The following is a 27,946-nucleotide window of genomic DNA, read 5'->3' as shown; positions in this document are numbered from 1 at the left end:
CAGCTTCCAATTTAACCCTAGTAATGAGAATCTGGGAGAGTTCAGAAAATGAGATATGCATGAAAAAGAAAGTTTACTTTTATTTTGTGCTTTTGATATCTTACCTTGCCAAATTCTTAACCAGAGCTTCCAACAAATAACAAAATGGGCTTATTTGGGTCTTGAGGCATTTGTTCCTACCTCAATGCTGCCCCTCAATCCCTCACAAAGGAGCTAACAAGCTGTGTTATGGCCAAAAGGCAGGAGCAGAAAAGAAAAGGAGAAAAAGCAGACCCTAGCTAATTGGTATCCAGATAATTAAGAACTGGCTTTAAAATAACATGCTCCGCACCTAATAGAGGTTCAGTGATGAATACCAACGCAGGGAACAGCACTGAAATTTTGGAATATTGATCAACTAGTAGAAGTTGGAGACTGTGAGGTTAAAAGCAGAAAGTTAGATAGAAATAGAAACCCTCAAAAGGAGACAGGAAATTAGCTAGCTGGCAGCAGCAAACTCTTCTCAAATCTGGAGCAAAATCAGTTTTCATTTTCAGTGATGAGATGGTCTGTAATTGTTAGTTTGAACAGGATTTATTCCCAAAAGGTGCTTTAAAAAAAAAAAAAAAAGCTTTTATTATGTTCCATTTGTGTTTATAATCAAAACCTATCCATAAACTAAAGATAAAACTCTGTAATAAACACTTCTTCAGCTATGTTGCCAGGTTTAATAAAAGTAAAAGTTGAAGGCAATTACCTAGAAGATTTAAAGGAAAACAATCTCATGTTTGCCTGAATTAACAAGCAAGCTTGGCCCAAAGTTACACTTTGCTTTAACTCCAACACTTAACTATCATTGGGTGGAATTGACCACCAAAGATAATATATTTGGCAGATGTTAAAAGATTACTGCTAGAAATCCAATACCAAATGACAGATTTTTTGAGAGTTACCATGGAGGTGCTTCTACACCAACCGATAAGATATTTAGCAAATGACAAGAAAAGAAATTGCCTACGTGTACTTTGAAGTGGTGACTCCTGTCCTGCATGCTAGTGCTATGGAAAATGCCAATTTTGGACCTGATGCATCTGTGCTATCTTTGGCTTTCCTAATAAGCATGACAGATTCCAAGGCTCATGGAAAACATTTCTGAATTGATACCTGGTAGCCTGCAGTGAGCTCATATCCCTTCTCAAAGCATCCTACCATCCTCAGGAAAAAGTCACTTACCCACTTCTGTCCTCTTGATGAGTTATTTCTTGAAACTGGGTCAAAATGTAATTCTGGAGGCATTTGTTTTTAGATTGGCTAAGGAACTCCTTGTAAGAGTGCTTCTAGGAACTTGTAGTGGGCTCAGGAGAACCATCATCTTTTGAGAGGTGGAGTGGTTCCAAAGTAGTTAGTCCAATACACAGCAATTTGGCTTCCACCATGCATCTTTGAGCAGAAATACAAAATATAGATTTGAAAAAAGTCATCTTTTGAGTAGAATTTTTTTCTCAATATTTCATGGTTTCAGGGTATTTCCCATTTTCTCAAATGCCAAGACCTCTAGGAGATATCAAGAAATGATGTCTGAATTAGGAATTAGGATTTCTGGGCTCCTGTCTTTGTTATTAGCAAGATGTGATCTTAGATTATTTACATAACCTCACTGAATTTCATTTTTCTCAAATCTAAAATGAAAAGGTTGGAATATCTAATTCTTAAGGTCAATCTCTCAGCATCTCATGGTATTAAATTAGTATATTATTACCCTTTTGATCTCAAAGGCAAGAACTGTTAAATATGATTGACTTGGTTTAAAAGATAATGAAAGTGCTGGGGTAATAATTCTTTCCCTGAACTGTGCTATCCAGGGTAGGAGTTCCTCTGTGGTATTGTGATGTCATACCCTATCTCTCCTAGAAAGAAAAGAATAACATATTAACACCAACACCTACACTGCTATGAAGGAGAGGCCTGAGGTGTCTGCCCTCTTCCCTCTGTCACCAAACCCAAGGCTGACCCAACCTCCTTCAGGTGATACCCCAAGATTATCTCTCATGACCATTCGAAGGCTCTAAACCTGAAAAGCCTCAAATACTTACTTACAAACTTTGGGTAGGACCCAAGAACATATGTTCACATTTTATCTTAAGAACACTTTGGAAAATTCCATATATTCTCAAGGTATCATTAAAAGCCTGAACTCTAAAAATGTTTGACAGTTACAATTATAAATGCCATTCTATGACTTTTGCCCCTTTTTCCCCTGTAACTCATTATTCTTCACAATGCGCAAAATAAATGGTGGAAAGATGAGTGAACAGTAAATTATAATGAAGCAAAACACAACCAGAAACCATGGACAAGAGAAATGCTGGAAGGATTTCATGCAGCTCAACTTCTAATATTTACTCCTGTGTTCCAAAATCTTGACTTTATAAGAAACTATTCACACAAGCGTGTATGTCTAAAGATAGAAAGATCAGTGTTTATGGGTATGTGCATTAAGAGAAAAATTTAAAAACTATTTATAGAGAAAGTGGCAATTATCAAAATTAAGCATTCAGGCTTACTTTCTGACTACTGAATGAAAACTACTAGCAGAAATCTATTGTTACAGGGAGCAATGTGTCACTTTTCCCTCTGCGGTAGTTTAACTGCGTAATTATTTGAGAGAACAATATTAGTTATATGGACAAAATTGTGAACATGTTTTTTTAAAAACTCTGTTTTGATGGCCACATACGTACTGTCAAGGCAATATATTTTATATGATATGTAGTTATTCACTGAACTTTTTCTGAAAGGTGAATATGAGTAAATTGGGCCCTTGGGAATGTTCTGGAAAGAGAGGGATCTGCCCTGCTTATTTGTGAGCACATCTGAATATTCTTGGACTAACTTGAGTAGTAGTTAAGCCTTGTAGTCTTGTTCCTCCAGAGTTTCTCCCTTTATTAGAATTCATAAAAGACAAGAACTCTTCTAGCTTCATGAGGCAGGCAGCCACAGAGCTACCTCCATGCTGACTCTGTCCTTCCAAGTTTCTAAGGGGGGCGGGTGTTTGCCAAAGCACTCAGGTGAAGCAAGCCAAGCCAGATGACACCTGTGAGTTGGTGAGATTTTGAAGAAAGGGCACATTCAATATGTGACTTATTAATATCATCATGCCCACTTTCAGCTGGCCAGATCAGCATGGGAAGAGGGCTGGCAGGTTCCAAGGGCCTGGATGGCTCTTGGGCTATTGCCCAGGAATAATTGCTCTTCATTTTTTCCCCCCGCTTATTTGGCTTTGTTCCTAGGGCAGTAGACATTTCTGCTAGCATTTGCCATGCATGGAACACTAACTGAGTTAAAAGTGATATTGGACTAGTTAGGAGAAATAAGTTTGATTTTATTTTTCGAAACCAGTTGCACGACATGATGAATGTAGCTAATCACTGAGTACTGAGTATTTCAGTATCACTGAGTAAATTTCAGATGTTTTCATCAGCAAAAATGTTAAATAGTTGAGGCAATGGATATATTAAGCAGTTTGATTTAACCATTCTATATTGTATTCAGAAATCACATCACTTTGTACCCCACAAATACAACTGTAATTTGTAAATACATAATAATAATAAACTTTGGGAATCTAATAAAAAGAATAATAATAGCAGGATCTCACATTGGGTAGAGAGATGAGAAGTGGCTTCTTCTAGGAGGTGTGGTGAGGACTGGTACACAAGGTCATAGAGAGCTGGGGGAAGAGCATTCCAAGCAGTGGGAATAGGAAGGGAGCAGGAAGGCCCAGGTGCAGCAAGCACCGTACAGGAGCCAGAGCAGGAGTGTCCCAGCCAAGGAGTTATGGAAGGTGATCTGCACTTCCTGACACTCCTCTGCCTCCATTGTGGAAAACAGACACAAGGGGGCAGTTATGAGCACAGACAGAGGAGTCCAGGTCTAGAGAGAGGATGGTGGTGTGGACTGGACTGTTGGGAGCTGAGGTGGGGTGAGGTGTGGATTTGAAAGGTGTTCTGGAAATCAAATCAATATGACTTGCCGCTTATAGACTAGACCTGCTTTCTGAGAGAAAGAAGAATCGGGGATGTAAATGGAAGGTCCTGTCCGTAAGCTTTTATTATAATATGATGAATACTAAGTCAGGGATACCGAAGGAACCATCTTTACCTTTTTGGGGGGTGGGGTGCTGGGGATTAAACTTGGGGGCACTTGACCACTGAGCAACATCCCTAGTCATATTTTGTATTTTCTTTAGAGACAGGGTCTCACTGAATTGCATAGTGCCTTGCTTTTGCTGAGGCTGGCTTTGAACTCAGGATCCTCCTGCCTCAGCCTCCCGAGCAGCTGGGATTATAGGCATGCACTACCATGTCTGGCCATCTTTACCTTTTTAAGAAATGATTTATGCAACTAAACCTAGGACCCTCTACCGTGTGCTGTGGAACAGAATTTCATAGCTGGAAAAGCTGTATTTTAGGAATACTGTATTTTAGGAAATGATATTTGAGGAATTTTTTCACTGAATATGTGAAGTGTCCTGGATAAGTTTCATACATTTGCCTCTTTACTAAGTTGCCTAACCAGTAATCTTCCAAACTCTCCATCTCTCTCTCTATGGTTTTCTAAACTACATAGTTATAAAATGCATTATAATTCTAAAACTTTTTATGTATTATGTTATGAGCAATTTGAGATATTTGTCTTCCTAGCTTAAAACTTTGGGAAAAGCATTAACCAAGTCTTATTAGCTGCTTCCCCATTTATACCTTGGAAATTAATAGTAGCGCCTTCCTTAGAGGGTTGTTGAGAAGATTAATAGAAGTATCTGTAAAGGGCCATTTAAATGCCTACCACTTAGTATGATTTCAATAATTTTGGTCATTAGTAGTAGTAGTAGTCTACTTGGGCTTCTTAGGAAGTAGGTTCTTTAGTTTCTCCACCTGCAAAGTGAACATAGTTACCTCCACAGAAGCCAGTGGAAAGAATCTGCTTTAATATAGAATATTGTATCTTTCTGAGAAAGTTGTATTTTATGGACAAGGTATTTGTAGTTTGGGGGTAGATCACACCAAATGCACAACACTGGACCTATCATGTTACACAATGTCAAATATTCAGAAATATGGAGACACATATGGCTTAAGGCAGTATTTTTTCAATTTTTTTCATTTTATCTGTAATTTTGTATTCAGAGAACCTCCACTACTTTGTATGCATGAAGCATTATTATTATTTCTTACCTATTTATACTGTTTCATAATCAGAAAGGATTTGAGCTGGATACAGTAAAGGTATCAGAGATCATAAATCATTTACATAAAAGTAACCACACCAAAGTCTATAAAGGAAGAGGTAATGTATGTAAAGATTTTATAAATATTTTATGTCCTTTATAACTAGGACTTTTTATGCAATTACTTCAGAATATACTCATCTGATTAATCTTCATAAAATATCTGGCATGGAAAGGTAGCAAGAGTTGCCCTCACACCATGAATGTGAAATGTGATTAATGTGTGGCTAATGCAGAAGGAGGAGCATCGGCAGCATCTGGACTGGCTGGTCCAAAGTCATACTATCCACAAACACACATATTTTTCATCGTATTTTTTTCTATAATTCTAAGGTGCTCCATGATTAATTTAATAATAGATTAAATATAAATGGATTCAAAAGTAAAAAAAAAAAATGAATCCATAAAAATTATAAACATACACAGGAAACAAAAGGAGAAAACAGTCTGTTACTGAACATAAAATTACCTTATACTCTTGTAAAGTACAGAAATGATTTTTATAATAGTATTTTTTTCCTCAGTGTTATATTTTAAGCATTTTTGTATCTCAACAATCTTTTGGTCATGATGTGTAATTGCTGCCTACTCTTCAATCAAGTTGATGCACTATAAATTAACCATTAAGTTATAGTAACATGTCATTTCTAACTTTTTATTGTGAATAGTAGTCGTGTCATGATGTGAGTCTATTCTTCCCATCTTTGAATAAATTCTTTAAATTCTCATAAAGGAGTTTACTGTGAGTGCCAAACAATATGCATGATACTGTTTCCCAGTTTATACTGCTGCCCACAGTGCTGGAGGATGTGAATTTTGCTCCATCTTTCAAACGTGGGTGCTCTTACTTTTTCTACCTTCATGAGTATAAACAGATAAAAATTTGCATTTGATTATATAGTAAAGCTGAATTTTTCTTTCTGTCATTCAAAGACAGTCAATGTATTCTTGTTCATATGTTATTATATTTTGTATACATGCACATGCAAATGCATACATATAGACACATAAGTAATATATTGCTCTACTAAGTCATTTCATCTCTGTGCTAAAATTCTTTTAATATGTTTTTCTAGAAATAAGTAATGTAATATCTTTAAATCTTTTTTAAAAACTCATGAACTCCTAAAATATACAGCACATAATCCATCCTTTATATGCTGTTTTATAAGGACTTCAAGAAATGAATTTACAGAATTAGTAAATAATTCAAAGAACAAACCCTGTTCTTTCAAAGCCCTATTTTTTAAAATTCTTTTTAGATATACACAACAGTATATTTTGACATGTTATACATACATGAAGTATAACATTCTAATTAGGATTCCATTCTTATGATTGTACATATGTGGAATTTCACTGGGCATGTACTCGTATATAATCATAGGAAAGTTATGTCCAATTCATTCTGTTGTCTTTTCTATTCCTCTCTCCCTTTCCTTCCCTTTCCTTCCCTTCCCTTCTCTTCCTTTCCCTTCCTTTCCCTTCCCTTCCCTTCATTCCCCTTTGTCTAATCCCAAGTACTTCTATTCTCCCGACCCCCCATTGTGTGTCAGCATCCACATATCAGAACATTTGGCCTTTGGTTTTGGGGGATTGACTTATTTCACTTAGTATGAGAACCTCCAGTTCTATCCAATTATTGGCAAATGCCATAATTTCATTCTTCTTTATGGCTGAATCATATTACATTGTATATATATACCTAATCCATTCATCTGTTAAAGGGCAGCTAGGTAGGTTCCATAGCTTAGCTATTGTGAATTGAACTGCTATAAACATTGATGTGTCTTTGTCACTGTAGTATGCTGATTTTAAGTCCTTAAGGTTTTACTGAGAAGTGGGACAACTGGGTTAAATGGTGTTTCCATGCCAAGTTTCCTGAGGAATCTCTCTTTTTGGTTGTACCAATTTGCGTCCCCACCAGCAATGTATGAATGTACTTTTTCCCCACATCCTCACAAACATCTATTGTTGCTTGTATTTTTGATAATTCCCATTCTGACTGGAGTGAAATGGAATCTCAGTAAAGTTTTAATTTGCATTTTTGTAATTGCTAGAGATGTTGAACATTTTTTTCATGTTCGTTGGCCATTCGTATTTCTTCTTCTTTGAAGTGTCTGTTTAGTTTATTTGCCCATTTATTGATTGAGTTATTTGGTTTTTTTTTTGCTTTGTTTTGTTTTGTTTTTGGTGTTAAGGTTTTTGAGTTCTTTATATATCCTGAAGATTAATGTTCTGAGGTACAGGTGGCAAAGGTTTTCTCCCATTCTGTAGTCTCTTTCTTCACATTCTTGATTGTTGCCTTTCTGTAAAGAAGTTTTTAGTTTGATATCATCCCATATTGCTTCTTGATTTTACTTCTTGTGCTTTAGGAATCTTGTTGAGGAATTCAGTTCCTAAGTTGACACGGTGGAGATTTTTTTCCAGAGATACAGGGTCTGTGGTCTAATGCCTAGGTCCTTGATCCACTTTGAGGTAATTTTTGTGCAGGGTGAGATTTAGGAGTTAAATTTTATTCTACTATATTTGGATTTCCAGTTTTCCCAGAACCATTTGTTTAAGAGGCTATCTTTTCTCCAGTGTATGTATTTTTTTTAAATTTATTTTTATTGTAAACAAATGGGATACATATTGTTTCTGTTTGTACATCCCAGTGTATGTTTATTGTACCTTTGTCTTGGATGAGATAACTGTATTTATGTGGGCTTATCTCTTTGTCTTCTATTCTGTTCCATTGCTTTTCATGCCAATACCATGCTTTTTTGTAACTACAGCCCTGTAATATAATTTAAGTTCTGATATTCTGATAACTCCTGCTTCACTTTTCTAGCCAAGGATTGCTTTGGCTATTGCAGGCCTCTTGTTTTTCCAAATGAATTTCATGACTACTTTTTCTATTTCTATGAAAAAGGTCATTGGAATTTTAATAGGAATTATATTAAATCTGTATAGTGCTTTCAGTAGTATGGCCATTTTGACAATATTAATTCTGCCTAACCAAGAACATGGAAGATCTTTCCATCTTCTGAGACCTTCTTCAACTTCTTTCTGTAGTATTCTGTAGTTTTTATAGTAGAGATCTTTCATTTCTTTTATTAGATTGATTCTCAAGATTTTTTTTTGAGGCTATCATGAATGAGATAGTTTTCCTAATTTCTCTTCCAGCTAATTCATCACTGGTATATAGGAATGAAATTGATTTATGGGTGTTAATTTTATATCCTGCTACTTTGCTGAACTCATTTATGAGGTCTTGAAACTTTCTATTGGAGTTTTTTGGGTCTTCTAAATATAGAATCATGTCATCAGCAAATATGGATAGTTTGGGCTCTTCTTTTCCTGTTCATATCTTTTTAATATCTCTTTTGTCTAATTGGTCTGGCCAGGTTTTCCAGAACTATGTTGAATAGAAGTGGTGAAAAGGGGCATCCCTGACTTGTTCCAGTTTTTGGAGGGAATGTTTTCAATTTGTTTCCATTTAGAATGATGTTGGCCTTGGGTTTAGTAAAAATAGCTCAAAGCCACATTTATTTCATGAAACACAAGCAGAAAAATAAAGTACTTTCAGAAGAAATTACATCTCCTTCCTCCCTAGCTCCCCCATCCCTTATTACTTTATTTCATAGTCCTTGAATTGGAGGAATATAAAAACTGTAAGAGTGAAGAATTAGGGTAAAATATATGACCAAAAAAGTAATGATGGGAGCAAAGCAATTCACACATTTGAGATGTTTGTGAACTTGAGTGTGGCATTGGGACTTACGGTTGTGTACAACTGTATGATTGTGACTACGGATTCACTGGAATCAGGTTGAGTTTGGATTACATTTCTATCACTTGTGCTCTTGTGTGACTGTCTCATCTTGGACAAGCTACTAAATTGCCTTGTACAAATCCGTTTCCTCGTCTGTAAAATAGAAATAAAAAAAATACCTACCTTATGGGTTTGTTGTACAATTAGCCCATTTAAAGTCCTTGGCATGCTGGCATACAGTAAGTGCTTGATAAATGTTAATTAAGATTATTGTCACTGTATGGTAAGAGCTGAAATCTCCAATTTCCTCAATATAGAATGATTGAGTAGAGATATTTTATTGCCTTTCATTTTGTGGCACATCTTAGATGCCCTAGGATATTTGCCTACAGGGTATGATTCGAGCAGGATCTGGAAGATTCCGTCCTCAAAGAGGACCTCCACTCATTTGCCAAGTTCTGCCTTTTCAGCCGCTTCTTGCTCTTTGGTGTTGCCCTGCTCCCCTTGCTGTCTTCTGAGATGCAGATTGGGTGTCTTGTTACCTCGAGATCTCCTTGGCATCAACAGAATTGTCAGGATTTTCCTGAGTGGTAGAGACAACAGAGGAGCCCACACTGCTGCTTGAGGAAAGCATGGGATGGGAATGGAGGGCTGAGAGGAGCTGTAGGGCTGAAGGTTTTGCTACATTGGAGGGAAGAAGGGGATTGATAGCCCTTTCCATATGCTTCCCTGGATATTGCATCTGGATACAAAATGCAATATCCAGGGAAGTAGATCTAAATATCTGGGAGGAACAGACCCAGGAGAGATGTAGTTTATCTGATCAAGAAGTCCGTGTTACACTTGCAGTGTTTTCCTAGCTTCAGTAATCTGTAATCTGCCCCAGGATTCAGGGAGAGGATCTGGTCCTCAGAACTCTGCAGGCAGAACCTGTCTGATGGCAAAGAAAAGAGAGAGAAAAGAAAAAAAAAAAATTAAAGAATGAAACCAGCTGCAGAAGTGTGCATTCCCAGTGCTGTGAATGAGCACAAAACTGTTGCTTTGACTTAGAAGGGTTTCGTCTCAAAATTTAGAAGCAGAATTATTTTTAGCTTCTAAAAAATATATAATTTCTTCCCACTAAACCTAGCTTTTAAATGCATAAATGGTAACATTTCTGGCTAGAGAAAAATATGAATTTCTATATTGAACAAGTTTGTAGAAGGTTAATCTTATTGACAGAATGAAAATAGGCCCATTTTTACTGCAAAGAAATATTTTAAGCATGCCAAATTACCAAAGTAAAAAACATTTTTTAAATTTTCATTTCAAAGTTAAGTTTATAGAGAGCATCTTTTAACTTTCAAGTGGAAATAGTTTTGATTTTTTTCTCTTTTCTTTCTTGTACTGCAGATATGGAACATTTTTTTAAGTTGATGATCAGTATAGATTTTTATAAAAATTTTTAAAAGTAGGTTCTTCAATCTGTTGGCTCCTTGAGGTGGCTCTACCTGCTTTGACCTCCCTTGTCAAGGTCTCTGTATCTAGGACCTTAGGACTGTGGGCACACTGCAATGCCCTCCAGTGGCAGGGCAGCGCTCTGTCTCCTGGCAGCCTTGCCTTTCTCTCTGTCGAGAATCTTCTTGGTTAACACCTGTCTCTTCTTTATCTCTTTTTTTCCTGAGTGTCTCTGAGAACCAGGGAAGTCTTGCAGGGAGTGTCATGTGCTTGCCTGTGTCCTTCTAGCTCCTTTCTAGACGATAAAGCACATTTTTGAAAGTTCAAATCCTAAGAAGTCTGAAGTTAAGAAAGATGTATCAGCAAGAGGATACAAACAGCATGACCAGAAAAAGAAAAATCTGCCTGTGCAGGACAGGCCTTGATATTATGTTCATAGGTGAGCAATTTAAGATGGGTGTTGGGACTTAGAGAAGAACACCTTGTATGACAGGCAAAGGTCATCTTACAGTCCATTATCTCATTAGTTACTGAGAAATTCTCCTCTCTGACTTTGGAATGCTTGGTTTTTTTTTTGTTTGTTTGTTTTGTTTTTTTTTTTTTCATTTGTCAAATTGGACTAGAAACAGGGAATTTGAAGTGCTGGCTGCCTCCAATTCTGATTCAGCACTCGGGGGGCATAAGAGCCAGAAGAAATATGTTGGTGCACAAATGAGCTGCTCACAGTAGCAGGTAATTGATGAAGGCTGTTGAATACTACTGAGTCTTAGAATTATAGATAGAGTTTAATAAATACGACCTGCAACCCGAAGGTGAATTTGAGGCAGAGGCCTAGGCTGAGTTGACCTGATGTCCATCTGTGGTTGTGTCTGCTTTCTCCTTGTGACCCTGTGAGGCAGACCTTCCTGGAATGTGGAGCCACAGCCTAGAAAGTCATGACACTTGGAAAGAAAGGTTCTCCAACATAAGCACACCTGCCTGACGCTCAGAAAGGAACTGTGCAGTTTTAGAGACCTGCAGTCACTTCCCTCCACAGAGCACTTCCAGTCCCTTAGAGTCCGTGATGCTGCTGCTTCTGCTTCCTCTTGCTCCTCCATCTCCCGGGACATTCTCCTCCAAGTTTCCTCTTTTATATTGTTGAACCTGGAACTAAAATTAGACTGTTCACTTCTTGTTCTCTCAAAGTGAGGAACAAAATGGAAAGCTTACTTTTTTTACAGGGGTTATACAAAGGCTAAACCAAGTAGGTTGAAATCAAGAACAGGAACATCACCTCTCTGTGGGCTAATCAGTAAATATTCTTCTCTCTACTGTGAACTATATTTCTGAAATAGTGATGACTCTGGTAAGCACAGTGAATACACACTGTCACACACCCCTGTCTTTAGTACACTCAGGACACCCTAACTTTCCAGAGTAATTAAAACTTAAGATATCCAAATTTCAATGCTGTGTCTCAGTTACTAACAAACCAAGAAGTTAATAATCATTCCAATCTTCAAAATCATTCTCCAGGTTTAAAAGCTCTGTCAATCCATACTCTTTCTAAAACACCATTCAAAAAACATCAGTACTACTTGAACTTTGTTTCTGTGAAGGAACATTGTTTATGTTGTTTTTTTTAAAGATGCACATGAAATAAAGGGAGTGGTGAGGCATGATGACATACCACTGTTGACCACCTGTGCTGGTGGCCGTGTGGGATCTCCAGGTTCCTCCTTCTGCCTTGGCTGCTTTGTGGGCAATCTGACCTTGCAATTCCTGACACTCACTACAACTGCACATAGTGTACAAAACCCAAATCCTCTCCATATTTCCCTCACCAATTCTCCAAATATTGCTATAGAAGGAGAAGAGTGCCAGGTGTTGACCACCTGTGTCACATAATTGGGGAGATTACTTCAATCAGGTTTTCTTCATAAGCTCAGGAGCCAGGTACTCACTTCTGCAAAGATCCTGTGAAAGACAGGATGTATAGGGCTTCAGGAAAGACCAGAACATTGTACGATCAGAAGCCCTAAGTTATTGCCATCAGGTGGATTACAGGTTGATGTTAATACTTAAGTACCATGTAAAAGGTCTCACTTAGGCCTCCTCCCCATGATGCCCTACTAAGAGCACAAGTATCTTCTTGCCACTGCCTGCCCTTAGCTGCTAATTCTATATTGCAAATCAGTGTTGTTGGTTGTTTTTAATTTTTGGAGTAAACTTCCTAGTATTAGCAATGGTCTTCACTTACCTTAGAGTACTTGTAAAGTATTCAAAAGGCTCTTTACTCTTTTCTTACATGAAATCTATGGTTACTAACTTTTTTTGCAGCACACTGTTCTATGTCTGTACCTCTTTTATCTTGGAAGAGATGTGGACATAGGATTGTCCCTGTAGTGCTAAAACACTTAACATAGATCATTTTAAAATACCTTCAGGTTTATTTAACTGTCTGGAATTTTTTATCTCTGTGCTAACATACCTTGATAAGAATAAACCTTTTTATTCCTAATTTTATTAGAGTCAAATCACTGTACTTACATCTTGAAGGAATTTTTGCCTTAGAAGAGGATAGAGATTTGTTTCTTTTTCATTAACACATGCTATGGTATGGATCTTAAGTGTCCTCCAAATTTCGTGTGGTAGACACTTGGTTGTCAGTATGTTGCTTTTAAGACTGGTAGAATCTTTGGTAGATGGGGCCTGGTGGAAGGTCCTTAGGTCACTGGAGATGTGCCCTCAAAAGGGGTAGTGAGACCCTAGTCCCTTCCTCTTTTTTCTCTCCCCAGCTGTGAGATAAGTGGTTTTGCTCCTCCACATGCTTCTGCCATGATCTGCCTTACCACAGGCCCAAAGCAACAGGGCCAATTCATCATGGACTGTGACCCATGAAACCATGAACCAAATAAACCTCTATTTTTCTAAGTTGGTCATCTAGTGTTAGTTATAATAACAGAAAACTGATTAACAAAACCCATCTACTTCTACACCTTTTTTATTTTTTATTTTTAAGGGATCTCAAAGTAACTAGGTGTGGTTGCACATGCTTATAATCTCAACTACTTGGGAAGCTGAGGTAGGAGGATAAGAAGTTCAAGGCCAGTCTCAACAAATTAGCAAGACCCTGTTTCAAAATAAAAAGACTGAGGATATTGCTTAGTAGTGGAGTGCCCCTGGTTCAATCCCCAGTACCACAAAAACAAATAAAAACTCCCACAGCAGTTCATGTCCTACTCTACCTCCAGTCATAGACTTTTAATAAATACTTCCATAAATACCAAAAGGGAAAATGATTGTGGATGCATTCTGGGATTGCCAACTGAACCAAAAGTTTATTGCCAAACATGAAAAGACTAGTTAGTGAGAAAACTCGTGCCTCTCATCTCTCTCACTGATGTATCTCAGACAGCATTTGGAATGCATAGAAGAGAACACTCTGTAAGAAAACATTTTATGAAATATGGATCACAGTAGACATTACATTTTGCTCTTCAAAGGGCCTGATTTCTCACCTTCCTTGGATTAACTATGGAACAGGAATATAGATTAGGCAGTACCATTCGTTCATGGCTAGATAATTTATGCAGACCCTTAACCAACTTTCATTTGACTTTTTATGTTTTTGTTTTAGAAAAATGGGTAATTGTCATATGAATAGTTCTGTTTTTCCAAACACAATTTCACATGATACCTTACCTATTCCTCATTCATCCCTTAACACATCATTTAAATATCGCTTGACTTTTTAAATCTTTCCTTTCTGCCTATTCTCCACCCTCTGACTTTGCTCACTCCTACTTCAAGCAAAAAGAACTATATCCTTGCTCATAATAAAATGACAAGTATTTGCCAAAGGAGTAGAAAAAGAGGGGTTTTTAGGGAAGCAAGATGCTTTAGTCATGAATGACTTCTTGGTTAACCAAAATGGACATCAACTGTTCCACGAATGGAAGAATTGAAGAACTTTTGTTTCACTAATTTTCACAAATTAAATCTGACTCCAACTTCTCTTGACTCTGGACTAAGAAGAAATCCTCTCAGCCACGTGGGGAAAAGGAAGGGAGCTCAATTCATCCCAAACACTACCTCTAGACTCCCTGCAACCCAACCCATTCTTCTAGGATCAAACAAAGGACACAAGTCTTAAGTGGATCGAAACACACTGGAGTACAATATGCATATTTTCCAGGTCTGCGCTGTCCCTGGAATCCTGAAACTTTGCAAGTTTTACGGGAGCCTTGGGCACAGGAATCTAAGCAGGCTGAGAGCAAAGTTATTGGGATATGATTTCCCTAAATGGTCTATCAAGCCATTGTGCCTACATGTCTGTAGCCTCTCCCAGAGTAGAATGAGAGGGTCGTTCTGGGTACCAATCATTGGCAAAACCTATTCTAGTCTTGGGGATTCTCCTCCCAATTTGGTATTTCTGTGCCCCCCTCTTTATAGGGCAGTCTTCCCTACCCTAACTCTGTGGGATTCCAGAAACAAAAGGAGGATGCTTGAGGAAACATTTGTTTTTCACCTCCTCTGTTTCATCTCAACAGAAAATATCCTGATGCCAGGGAGCTCAAAACCTTAGAGAAAAATCTGTAGAGGGCAAAACCACATAACTAAATGCCTCCATAAGTTATTTTACCATCAACATAAAGTATGACCTGGCTTCTTTTTAGCCAGTTTTTCTGAAGTTAATGTAATATCTATGTCATTCTAGAAAGAAATGACCCAAGGTCAGCCTGACCTCTTCTTCACTCCAAGGGAATATATCTGCAAACGAGTCATTAAACAAGGCCCATTCTGCCTTTTTCACTTATAGAACTTCATTAAGTTTATCTGAAATGTGCTTGAAAAACAATCTAATTTATCTTGCTCCAAGTAATTTAATTAGAATTCAATTAAATTCAGCAGAATGCATACATCATTTTACATGTTGCACCTTGATTCATTTCATTTGCTATTTTTATTTTAAAGATGCAGCAGGGTTTTTGACCCCCACAGTGTTCTATCCAAAATCATTCATTTCACGAATAAACTAACTGGTCCTTAGGAGCACTAAGGGAAACAAAATGCGTATTCATCATTATGTATTATATGTACACACATCTAATTTGAATTTCATCTCTTGGGCAATGTGTGCACTGGTAAGATAGGTACTTCGTATCAGCTCATTTTTACTTCCAATAAGGATATTTTTAGCCCCTCCCTTGCTTTTTCATCAGACACAAGCACATAAATGAATCAATAAAGGAAAAGAAATGACATTCGGATTCTATTCAAATAGTTTTCACAGTCATGATGAAAATTTTAGGGTATCAAGGGAAGCAAGGAGAGAGTTTAAAACTCTTTCAGGATAGTTCAAAAGACTAAATTGTCTGGAAATTGCTTTTCTGTTAAGGAGTAGACATACTGTACTGAATGTTGTCTTGGTGAATACAATCTTAATACAACTTAGTATCAGGAGAATACTAGGTAAGTGCCATTGGTAGGATGTTGATCTCATTCATTTTCCAGGAAAGCTTAGGACTATCATTTGAGTAGTTGTTGGCCTAGGTTAGATCAGTAAAGCAGAAATCCTTCCATGCTATATGCTTCTTTGATTGCATAAACAAAGGGGAACAACCATCATTTTTTCTGTACATTTTCTTAATCCCAAATCACTCGTGACTGAGGCATTCACAAGTAGAAAGTAAACCTGGTGTTCTTTGGGTTTACCCATGTACTACAGCTGTCATGATTCCTAAGCATTGACCTCTGTAGCTGTCGTATCAAAGGAGTATTGGTCGTTCCAGGAGCAGTAGTTGAAGGCGAGGAGAGAGGTAGGTAAAAAATATACCTTTCAGGGGGAAAAAATGTTACAGTTTAATTGAAGTATTTATTTTTTAGCTACTTAATTTCCTCTTTAGTGAAACTTTAAAATATTGATGAGGCCATTCTCATTCTTTCATTTGGAAGACAAAATCTGAATATTCTCCTTGGTATTTTGCTTCATGCTTGATGCCTTTTGTGCCCTTGGATATCTTGCAGATGTCAATGTAGCCTCTACTGGGAGAGATAGGTGAGCTGGCTGCCATATGTCCAAGATCTAAAATGTCCCAAATTTACATATCTTGAATTAGAAGAAAAGGAAAAAGGGTGATTCTTAGTTCAGGCTGTTACCAAAAAAGTACCATGAACAAAGTGTCTTATAAACAACAGGAATTGGTTTTTCACAGTTCCGGAAGACGGAAGTCTTGAGATTGAGGTGCTAGCATGATTGAATTTGGTGAGGGGTCATCTTCTTGGTTGTGGACTGTATCCTCATATGACAGAGAAAGAGCAAAAGCTCTCTTGGGCACCCTGGTATGAGACACTATTCCTGTTCATAAGGACTCTATACCCTTAATCATCTATACCTAATCATCTTCCAAAGGCCCCAACTCCTATGACATCACATGGTGGTGGTAGGATTTCAACACATGAATTTGTGGGGGAACACAACACATTCATTCTGTTGCAAGGTGATTTGTAAATTATCTCAGTTGGAAAATATTTGACTACTTTCCCCACCAGTCTTCAATGTAAAGGGGCCACTGTAAAAAGACAGACCAGACTATAGCTATGATGAAAGTTAGGAAAATACAGTGCCTTGTCCCATCCTGTTCTGGGCGCTGGATTTCACTAAGCCAGGAATGTCAGAGTACATCTCTTTATGTTAACAGATTATTTCACAATGAGCTCATTAGGAAAAAGGTGATCATGGAAGTGATCCTTCAATTTTTTCTTCTTTGCTCTTAAAGTCTCAGTGGTTCCCCTTTCTGAGGGCCTGGCAGTGGTTTTCAATTCTAACCGTGACCATGGCTTCTCCTGTAAGAACAGGCTAATCTATGTTACACAGAACATGAATTTAATGGGAATGCTTATTCAGAATAAACTTATCTATTGTATCCTTGGTTTGTAATCTGCATGACTTTTTTGTTTGGCCTAATGTTCTACCACAATGCTTAGCCTTCGTAGCTTTTTAAAATTACTTAAAACATTTTATACTACATGTACCATCCTGAGTTATCTTTTAATAGAGTCATCAATTTAATTTCAGCATTTTCTTTACCAGCTCCTTCCACCATCAGTTTTTAAACATTCTTAGATAGCCCAGCTCAGACACATTTTCTCCTGCTGGTCTTTTCTTCTGTTCTCTTCAGTCTTAAAGGCAGTTGAGAACCTTTTAGGATCCCCTTTCTTCCAGTTGACATTTTCTCTTTTTAACTCTAGAGTGAAATGGCAGTAATAGAATTTTCTATTGTTGTTAGAATGATCCCCACAGTAAAATTTCAACAGATCAAATTTCTTCCCAGTCATTATCATATTTAATTATGGTAAATATCTAAATTTTATTCTTACAGGAGACTTTTTCCTATAGAATAAAATTTACATATCCCATGTTGCAAAAATTGGATTTGATGTAATAGTGAGAAGTTTTCAAGGTGGTCTGTTAGAAGCACTGAGATGAAATTAGTCCTTTATTGTCATGTCCTTGGAACAGGGCAATTGGAATCATCCTTTGATGCAAAACAAGTAGAAAAAAATGAGTCTAGTCTACTCAGAAGATCCTTTTACTGCTTGAAAGCAAAAGCCAGATGTATTTGTCTTCTAAAATAGGGCATGACTTCCCTACTTATTTATCTGTAATTCCCTGTATGTTCTTCCAAGTAAAAGGCACAATTGATGATCTCAGTTGATATACATTTTTCAAACAGGTTTTAATTGTGTATGGAGAAGTTCAGCACTCAGCGGAATCTAATTTTCTCTACTTCAAAAATACTACACATCATACATAAAAATTGGTAAATATGTAATAAAATAATGAAATTTGACATGGGTTCTTATTTTAAAAGAAAATGAGTCACCAATCAACTTGATACTTTCTTTGTTTTTATTTATTCAATAGATTTCAAAGTTAAGTGCTTGTCATTTGGCCTCAGGGTTCACTAACATAATTCAAAATGCAAAGCTAAAAGCATTTTGTAATGAAAAATGTCATTTAAAATGCACAAAGAAAGAAAATAGCAACACAGTCATTCTATAAAGGTTGCCCTGTCTCTGCTCTCCAAGAAGATGTTAGCAAGAGTGAGAGTCAGAAGTTCCTATTTAAAACTAAACTGTTAGTTTTATAATAGTCATAGTCATGTCATGTAAGACTCCTTAAATATGCCTCATTTCATTTTTGCTTTCCTCCCTCAATTTCCAAAGACCAAGTATCCTTTAAATTTCTCTAATTAGGAGATAATTTATTATTCAGTGAAGAAATAACCCTGAGAGGGGATGTGTATACATATACATTCACACACACACATATATGTGGCTAATATATATGCACATATATTTTTTCTTTTGAATGTATTGCAGCACAGTCTTACAGATTTAATCAGAGTATTGGTGCTTCCAAGTGTACTGTTATAAGAATTTTAATCTAAGTATCTATTATAAACAAGATATTATAGGAGGCAGTTTATTTACATTATCTTATTTAATCCTCATGACAACATTCTGAAAATATGTTATTATCCCCAATTTATAGATGAGGAAAATGAATCTCAGCAGTGGAGACAGGATCTGAATGCAGATCTATTCAGCTTTAGACTGCACTCTCATCTTACTACACCATGTTAGTTCTTTGGACAAAGATGGCAAAGTTTTATACCTTCCAAGAAAATGATTAAAAGCTTACCTTTATGTCAGTTGTCTCCAAAGTAGGAGTACATATCCCCAGGATCTAGGGAGAGAGTACTATCATTGCTGTATGTATGCAGAGAAGAAACTCTATTTTACATGGAAAAATAACAAGAAAGTAATTAAGCTTGGCTGAGTTTCAGTGTATCTGATGCAGTTATTTAGTAAGTCAGATGCCTGAATCTTCTTTAAAAAATAACTGTTTAATTTATCTTTTTAAATTTTTATTTTATTCTTTCCTCCCTCCCTTCATTCTTTCTCTTTCTAATAAAAGTTAATTGAGATATAATTCTTAACTTGCTGTACAATGCATCTACTTAAAATATGCAATTTGGTAGTTTTGAGCATATTAGTATTTAGTATACGTACCTGTGCAACCAACATCACAGTAAATTTTCCAACACTTCCATCACCTTGAAAGGAATACTACACCTGTTAGCTATCATCCTGTCATTCTGACTCCGAGCCCTAAGTCACCAACCATCTTCCTCCTATCTTTGTAGATTTGCCTGTCTAAACATTTCATGTTAAGGTGGTCATATGTGTTCTTTTGTGATGAGTTTCTGTAAATGGTTGTCTCTCGTAAGGTATGTGAGATTCTTCAACACAAAGAGGATGTTTTGCTGTCAGAAATAGTTCACATACATGGTCCTGGTTAAAGGGATTAGCAATTCTGTCATTTTAATAAATAAACCTTCAATCAGAATTGTTGGCTTAAAAAGTGATTTCTACATAGAACTGAGAACCAAAGATAATACTAAAATGTACCGTAAATAAATTATAAAAACAGCGAATTGAGTTGGGTGTGGTGATGCACACCTGTAATCCCAACAGTTTAGGAAACCAAGGCAGAAGGATCACAAGTTCAAAGCCAGCCTCAGCAACTTAGTGAGACCCTGTCTGAAAAATTTTAAAAATTTTAAAATGGCTGGGGATATGGCTCAGTGGCTAAGTACCTCTGGGTTCAATCCCTGGTACTTAAAAAACACTAACAACAACAACAAAATCGTTCTATTGAAACATTTCTAACATTTCTTACCAATCTGACTTTTCTTCATCCATCACATTACAAAGTAAAATAAACAAAATGAAATCCTCATTGTGTGTAAGAAAAATATTAACTAAACTTTGTGATTGCCAACAAGACAACTGTAAACATAGTTTCACTTATACTTTTATTACAAATGGTCTGCACTTCAAATATACAGTGTAGCTTAAGATGTTACACAGTGTTAGCAAGGAATCTGAAAATGAACCAGCCATAACATAAATGTAACTTGCAGTTTGGGGGCATTATTTCATTACTTTAAAATTTTTCTATTTGGTATTGATAATAATTGTCTAATTAGCTTCAATTAGTATTTCTTATGAATAACTTGTCAAAATCCTTATACTGCTGGGGGAAAACTCTTTTCTGTCATTGTAAAGATGACTAATACACACACACACACACACACACACACACACACACACACACACATATATGATGACAAACACATTGTTCTGTCAACAAACGTTGAAAGATGCATAAAAGAGCCATGCTGAAGATTGAAAGTACTAGAACTCTGCTGCTTTGCAATGTTGGGATACAAGCACAGATGCTCCAGCATCTCTGCCAGAGGTGATATCTGATGGAATCAGTGCAGTTAGTGAGGCTGTCTCTGAACAAAAAGATACCTGGTTTTTCAATCTTGCCTCTTATTTTTTTCTTTTTCTTTTTTTAAATTTTTTTTAATTTTTACAGACTGCTTTTTGAGTTTTTTTTCTTTCTTTTTAAATGTTTTTATTTTTTATTTTTACAGGAATCCTCTTGCCTCTTACTGAAACTTTTTTCACCATAATAAACTCATAATGAACTTTGGGACATGATTACTGGTGCTTACTTGATTTCCCTTACCCAGAAATGCCAAAGAATAATCCCTAGTGAATTAAAACTCCACCTTGCTCTTTAAAATCCTCTGCCACTGACCTGTATATTACCCATCTCATTTATTATGATTTCTTACTGAACAGCCAAGTGTGATTCCATGTCTCTCTGCATTCCTTTCCCTGCAATGGTATGCCAAACTACAACTCTACCACTAGTTTAAAAAGAGCTACCCAAAGCTATGTTCTCCAAGAAACTCTTCCAGATTTGCTTTGCCCAATTTTAGACTAAAATTGTCCCAATAACTTCTAGCACTTTTATATAGATTTACTTGAATACATAGGTATTTTTACATTCTCTATTTAGATAGTTTCACTTATTTATGTTCTCTGTCCCTCTGAGCTTTTCAGAGGCAGAGTATGTAATCTTTTCTCTCAACCTGCACCCAGCAGGCCTTAGCAAAAGCTCCTGACTGGTCTATTTCTCTGTGCGTAATCCCCAAACCCACATAGTTACACATAATATGTAGACATTCCCCAAAAATTTAATCAAGTATAGTTTTGTTTTGTTTTGTTTTTTTTTAAGATTGAAGATACAAATTTCAAGAATTGGTGTGGACATACTACTGTAACTATGGAGTAGAAGAAAATATAAAGCTCACTGTTTAAGCCTGAGTTCCCCAGACAGACAGATGAATGTGTGCAGCTACTTTATTAAGGGGTGCCGTTCTAGGGAGCAGGAGTAGGGAAGGGAAAGAGGGAGGCACAGTACAAGGGCAGAGTACACCACTGAGAGCCTTCAGAGGCAGGACCATCTTCAGAGAACCTGTATAAATGACTGTATGTCAGTACAGTTTGCCTGGGTGAAGAAGAAAGAAGAAGCCATTGCTCTGCTAGAGTTTCCTATTGTTCAAGGACAAAAATTCCCTTACGCTTTCTGAATAATCATGCGTGAACACCAAGCAGGTCTCCATGAGGTCTGGCCCTCAGCCGCAACTGGCAGTCCCCTGGGTAGAAGGTGCAAGGTATACACCCACACTTGTGCCCACATAAAGTTGTCTATGCAGAGATGGTCATGACAGCTGCCAATCCAATTGGAGCAAGTGGGCAGGGACCCTAGAGATAGGTGAGACCAAAAGATTTGGAGGGGAGTGTAAGAGGTGTCATATACACACATACTGGTCATAACATTCTCATTTACATGAAGAACCCCAAGTCTGTGGAAGACACCCGACCCTTGTGAGACACCTAAGATCATGGAGTTTAATTAGTGGAACTCACAGGGCCATGGGCTTCCAACATCCCACTCAGTGCCTTTTCACTCTTCTTTGCTACTTCTCTGGACATAAAATACACCTGTGAGCATCTGTGACTCATCTCCTCACACTGGAGTTCAAATATCTCCTATATACATTACTTCATAGACCTAGTGGCATCTTATTCAGGGGGTTTCCTTGTGGCTTGGTTTATTCTACTTGAGGAGAAGAGCAAAACAAAACGGATGCCACAAAGAAGAGATTTAATTCTATGAGTACCGAACCTGAGGGAAAGAAATCCCAATTAATGTTAAGCCTCTGGAGGTATGTATTTGCTTCTTACCTAATAATCTTCTTACATAGAAGTCTAATTAATGCTTGAATGCAATAAAAACCTTTCAGCAAACAGCTTCTAGAAGTCAAGGGCCTAACTTCTGCAAATAAGAATCTTGTCAGAGAACATAGTGAAGGACGTTTCTCTCACACTCAAGTAGTAGTGTTTTTTACCACAGCAGGACACTCAGGTGTTGTTTATATATGCGTATCTGAATTCAGTGCTGACTCGGATCTGACATGACTTGCCTAAGAATCATTAGCAGAATGAAGATGCCTCCACAGATATGTTGATTTGCTCTACTTCAGGATGATAACATGATTTTATTCACTCTCGTGGCCAAGAATTATACAGCAATATGATTATATAACACTATGTTGAAATTCTTTGTACCTTTTAAAGAATAAATTCTTATAACTAAGAGAAAAAAGCAGGATACAATTTATGCTTTATTTGTAATCTTATTATTTTGAATATTTAATTTGTAACACAAATTTATTCTCAAAATTTTGGGAAGTCTGTTTCTTTAACAGAACAAAGTGCTGGTGATAATGGTTATGTCAGTCTTTATGAATACGAGCTCTATTATAACAGGTATTCAGCTTCCAGCAGCACTATTTTTCCTGAGACTCATGCATTTTTCATTGTCTAGTCCTTCTGAATTTAAAGTGGATAAGATATCCTTTTAAATGCATAAACAAAGAAGTTGAAAATGTGTATCATAACCTCTTCTCCATTTCTGCTACTAAAATTATAGGAACTATGTATCTTACGTTAGAATGCATCTGGTGTGCTATTCTATATACTACTTGAATAACCAACAGCTTGCTGTGCAAAATTTCACCCTGTACCATATTTAGCATCATTTTTGCAAGATAGCACCTTACCAAGCTTGTTCAAAATGCACCAGAAAATATTAATCTCAGTGTCTAACTGGCAGATGGAATACAGTGAAAACAAGATTGTTTTTGTCTTTCAGTACTAGTAGTTTTCAAGATAAGATAAGCAGCCATCTTTCGAATCTCCCAAGACTTTGCCATTTTCATTTATGGATATTTGTTCATTCTTAAATTCATCCCTTCAATCATTCATTCTGTATTTGTTGAGCACCTATTTCTTTTCTATCACACAGTTCTCAAGGTCTTAGAATCCAGAAATCAGTAAAACCCATCCTTTTATTTTCAAGAATGCATGAGCTATACAGTCTGGTGAGTGAGCGCCTGTAGATCCAGAGATATAACAGATGAGGACACTGAACTCAGTCTTGGGGAACAGGTAGTGGCCAACAGGAGGCATTCTGGACAAGATGGATGAGGAGTTAGGTAAGGGGACCACAGATCAACTATAGTGGTTACCTAAGGGAAAAACCTGTTAGTAGGGATACAATGAAAGTAAATGAACTAAAAGATTCTAAGACACGGAAAGAGATTAGGAAGAACACTTCTGTGCAAATACCATCATATGGATTTGTCCTGTGTAAGCTAATAGGACCAAAGAGAATGAGATGGGGCAAGATGACAAGGCCGGGCATAGCTGGCAGAGTGCCAACATTTATATATTTAAGTTTATTCTATTTTAATGTATTTATTGATATATTTTATTTTGATGACTCTAGTAACCAGCTTGGATGTGCAGGTTGCAGTGGATATGATATCTAGCTCTCTTCAATCAAGAAAGGACTCACTCATGAACTAATCTGATAAAGGTTCCTTCTTTTCCTTCCTGTTCTACATGTCATGTTCGTTAGCATGACTGATGAAACCGTCATTTGCATTCTCTATCAGTTCGCACCAGCAGCAGCTGAATGAGGTGGCCACTAATTATAAGCAGAAATTGAAATTGAATACAGCAGATTTGCTGTTTTGTTTGGCAAAAGAAACAAGGCTTGTGTTGATCTCCTATTGAAAGGTGCACATGACAGATATCTTGGTGGAAGGGTTTTCATCAGAGTGTCAGCCTTTTTTTTTTTTTTTTTTTAATTTTTATCTTTACCTTCTCCAAAATATCCTGGAAATTATCCGGTTAGGTTAGTTTGAAGCTCTGTGCATCTCTGAGAACAAAGAATAATTTTTGGCAACTTAATGATGGTATAACATAGCACGAAGAAGTTGAGATTTAGAACCATATTACCTACTTTTCACCTAAACTTTTCCCAGTGTGGTCAGTGTAAGTAGAGTAGCTCTGTGACCTTGGGATGGCTGCTTAACCTCTCTGAGCATCATTTACTTATCTATAAAATAGAACAATAATGGTATCTGCCTTGTAAGAGTTTTCTAAATATGAAATAAGTAAATTAACCCCAGGATTTGGCACATAATAGGAACTTATTAACATGAATTATTATTGTTGTATTACTTCAACTAGCCTAAATTTTTTACTAAGTTATTTAGGAACCCTGTTCCATAATTTGGAATGTGTCACTCCCCAAGGATAAGAATTGTGTCTAACTCATCTTCACATGTGTAATGTATGGTATACAGAAGGCTATTCCTTAGTATGTTGACACATAGACACAAGACTAAAAAATTTTACATAAATAATCTGTAATTCTATGTAACTTGATTTTGTTCAGGAAAGGCACAGGAAACTTCCCAGGTTTTGAATACTGTGGTTGTAATTTGAAGAACCATAGAACTATCAGATCTACAGATCTATCTGTGGCCTCCTCTGCTTCTCCCAAGGGAACATAGTTCAGCAGAGTTTGCTCCAGGGGACATCAGGAGCAACTCTCTTGTATGCCAGCTGTCACTATACCCATTTATCTTCCACTTAAGGAAGTAGGTTATTAGACAAATAATCAAGAGTAACTCAATGATAGGATAATCACAAGCATACTGTAAATTAATGTTTAAGTCATTTTAAACATTCTTATTTAACTATCATGAAGAGTGTTGTGTTTCATGGTAACTGGATCCTACTTCTTCAAAGGACTCTTTGAAGAATTTGAATTCTTCAAAGTCAACATCTTTTATTTCTCAGAAACTTTCTATACACTCAGTAACCCCTCATAATCTCTTCCATGAACCTTTCTAGTCCCTTGGTTTCCATAACATCAATATTATAGAGGTTGGCAGTTACTACCAATCATCCCTTGCCAGCCCTCAATCTCTCTAACCCCCAAGCAACATTCGGTATGACAACTATTTCCTCCATGAGTGTCTGGCCCTTAGTTTTCTTAATACCAGGAACTACCCTGACTTTCCAGTCACTTCTGACTCCAGTGTTATAATCCTTCCTCTACTTTGTCCAACCCTTGGGAAATCCCCAGGGTTTTCCCAAAGCCATCTTATTTCCTCTGACTTTCTCTTGTTTGATGATATTGTCCATTTCCAGTACTTAAGCTACCACTTTCATAAATATAATGTGTACGTGTTATCTCCTGAATGACCTCCCTATCCAACCATGATCCCATGTTTCTAATACTGCTGGATCATTTGGAAGTTCATCTTAGCAGCTCAAAATCAGTGTACCTAAGATATTTATTGTATTTTCACTAAAACAAATTCCTTATCATGATTTTTGTCTGGATATTTCTTTGAGACTTAACCTTTGAGTTAATTCTGCTCTTTACCTTTTTTTAAAATTTATTTATTTTGATTCATTGTAAACAAATGGGTAAAACGTATTTCTCTGATTGTACATGAAGTAGAGTCATATCATACATGTTCACAGGGGGATGTTTGTCTCAATCTGTTATTTTTTCCCTTCCCCTTGCCCCTGCCACCACTCATTCCTCTATACAATCCATCCTTCCTCCTTACCTTTTTTGAATCACCCTTTCATTCTGTGAACTATTCAGTGTTGCCTACATCTATCTCTGCAATGTCTATGAATCCTTCCATGTTCTACTTTCTCTGAACAAACTAGATTGCCTGTCTGTAGATACATTGAAGAACATTGTATAAGTGTCACAGGCTAGCAAAGGCGAAAGAAATGTCTAAGCAATAATTACAATGCAATGAGAGAGAATAAAAGAGATACCTGTCGGGGACCAGGAAAGTTTTCTCTTAGAGGGTAAAAGATGGGCCAAGTCCTGAAAAGATGAATAGGAGTCAGACTGGCAAAGGCAAGATGAATATTCTGCAAATAATATCATAGGTAAAGGGATATAGGCAAAGATCATGACTCTTTGTTGAAGTGCAAATAGCTCCCAAAGGCTAGAACTCTGGCATCATGAAAGAATCAGGTGGGGTGGGGGCAGCAAGAGGCAAAGCTGCAGATGTAGTTGAAGTAGAAGAGAAGATTTAGAACACCATTTCAGTTACCTGTTGCTGTATAACCATTGTAAAACTCTGTGCCATAAAATAGCATCATTTATGTTTTCTCACAATTATCCAACTGAGCAGCAATCTCTGAGGATGGTTCATCTGTGCTCCCTGTGGGTGGCACAGGATGGCATGACTTGACTGGAGTATGAAGATCTCAGACCCTCACTCTCATGTTTTTCACATCAGACTTCTTTGCTTGGAAGCTAATTCAAAGAAGAGAAAACATGGAAGCTGCAGAGCTTCTTAATTCCTATGCTTGGAACTCACATAGCATTCCTCATGTACAATAGGCCTTGTGGAACGCTGCTTTCTATAGGGAAATTGTAGGATTTAAAGCTGCAGACTGGTGTTTTAAACATGTTTAAAACTATGTTTTTAACCCCTTTATGGAATTTGAATTTAGGGGCCAGTACCTGGAAATAGGTTCACCTTAGAGGACCATGAGACTTGCTATGATTTTTCCTCCCTATGATAGCAAATGGAATGAATCAAGTATGTCTGATGCTTTTCTGTTTTAAATCAAAATACAAAGTACTGCTCAAGACTCTGTGTTCCAGAAAACTGGATTCGTATCCTCCATGAGGGAAAAAATTGAAAAACCACAAATCTTCTGCCCAAGGCCACTTTGTTTCAAAGTATTAGTGCTTGCTTATTTTATATTGCTCTTTTGATACATACACCAGGAAGGTCAGATGAAACTTTCAGTGAGGACAGGAGTCTGCTTTGTATTTCCAGAGGTTTTTCTTGTGTTGGAGCATACAGGTGTATGTCATCATAAAGCTTGAGTGGGCATTTCACTTCCATGCAAAGTGAACACTTTGACTCTTGCCTGTTGTTTGCACTACAGTGGTCCACAGGGGCAGAGCCTATGAAAAAGGCGCAGAAAATATTTGCATAATTTGAAAGGTTTTATTACACCACCACAGTACTGAATCTCCTTCATGATTAACAGCTTTAATATAAAGGCAATTGCAATGTGAGCAGAGGCCTAATGTGGATTAAAGCTTCCTAGAAAAATTTAAGATCCCAAGTTTAGGAACGAACTGGAAGTTTAGGGGTTCATGTAGCTGT

General features: G+C 37.0%; 1 protein-coding gene across 2 annotated transcripts in view; it reads left to right on the top strand.

Moving 5' to 3' along the window:
• Positions 1-27,946, top strand: part of SLC35F1 (solute carrier family 35 member F1) — a 377,466-nt gene that overhangs the window by 202,817 nt on the left and 146,703 nt on the right. The gene's annotated exons all lie outside the window — the stretch shown is intronic.

Source organism: Sciurus vulgaris (assembly GCF_902686455.1).
Source record: "Sciurus vulgaris genome assembly, chromosome: 7".
In the NCBI taxonomy this organism is placed as follows: Eukaryota; Metazoa; Chordata; class Mammalia; order Rodentia; family Sciuridae; genus Sciurus; species Sciurus vulgaris.
Note: the sequence above shows the minus strand (reverse complement) of the source record. Positions and strands in the feature narration are given on the sequence as shown.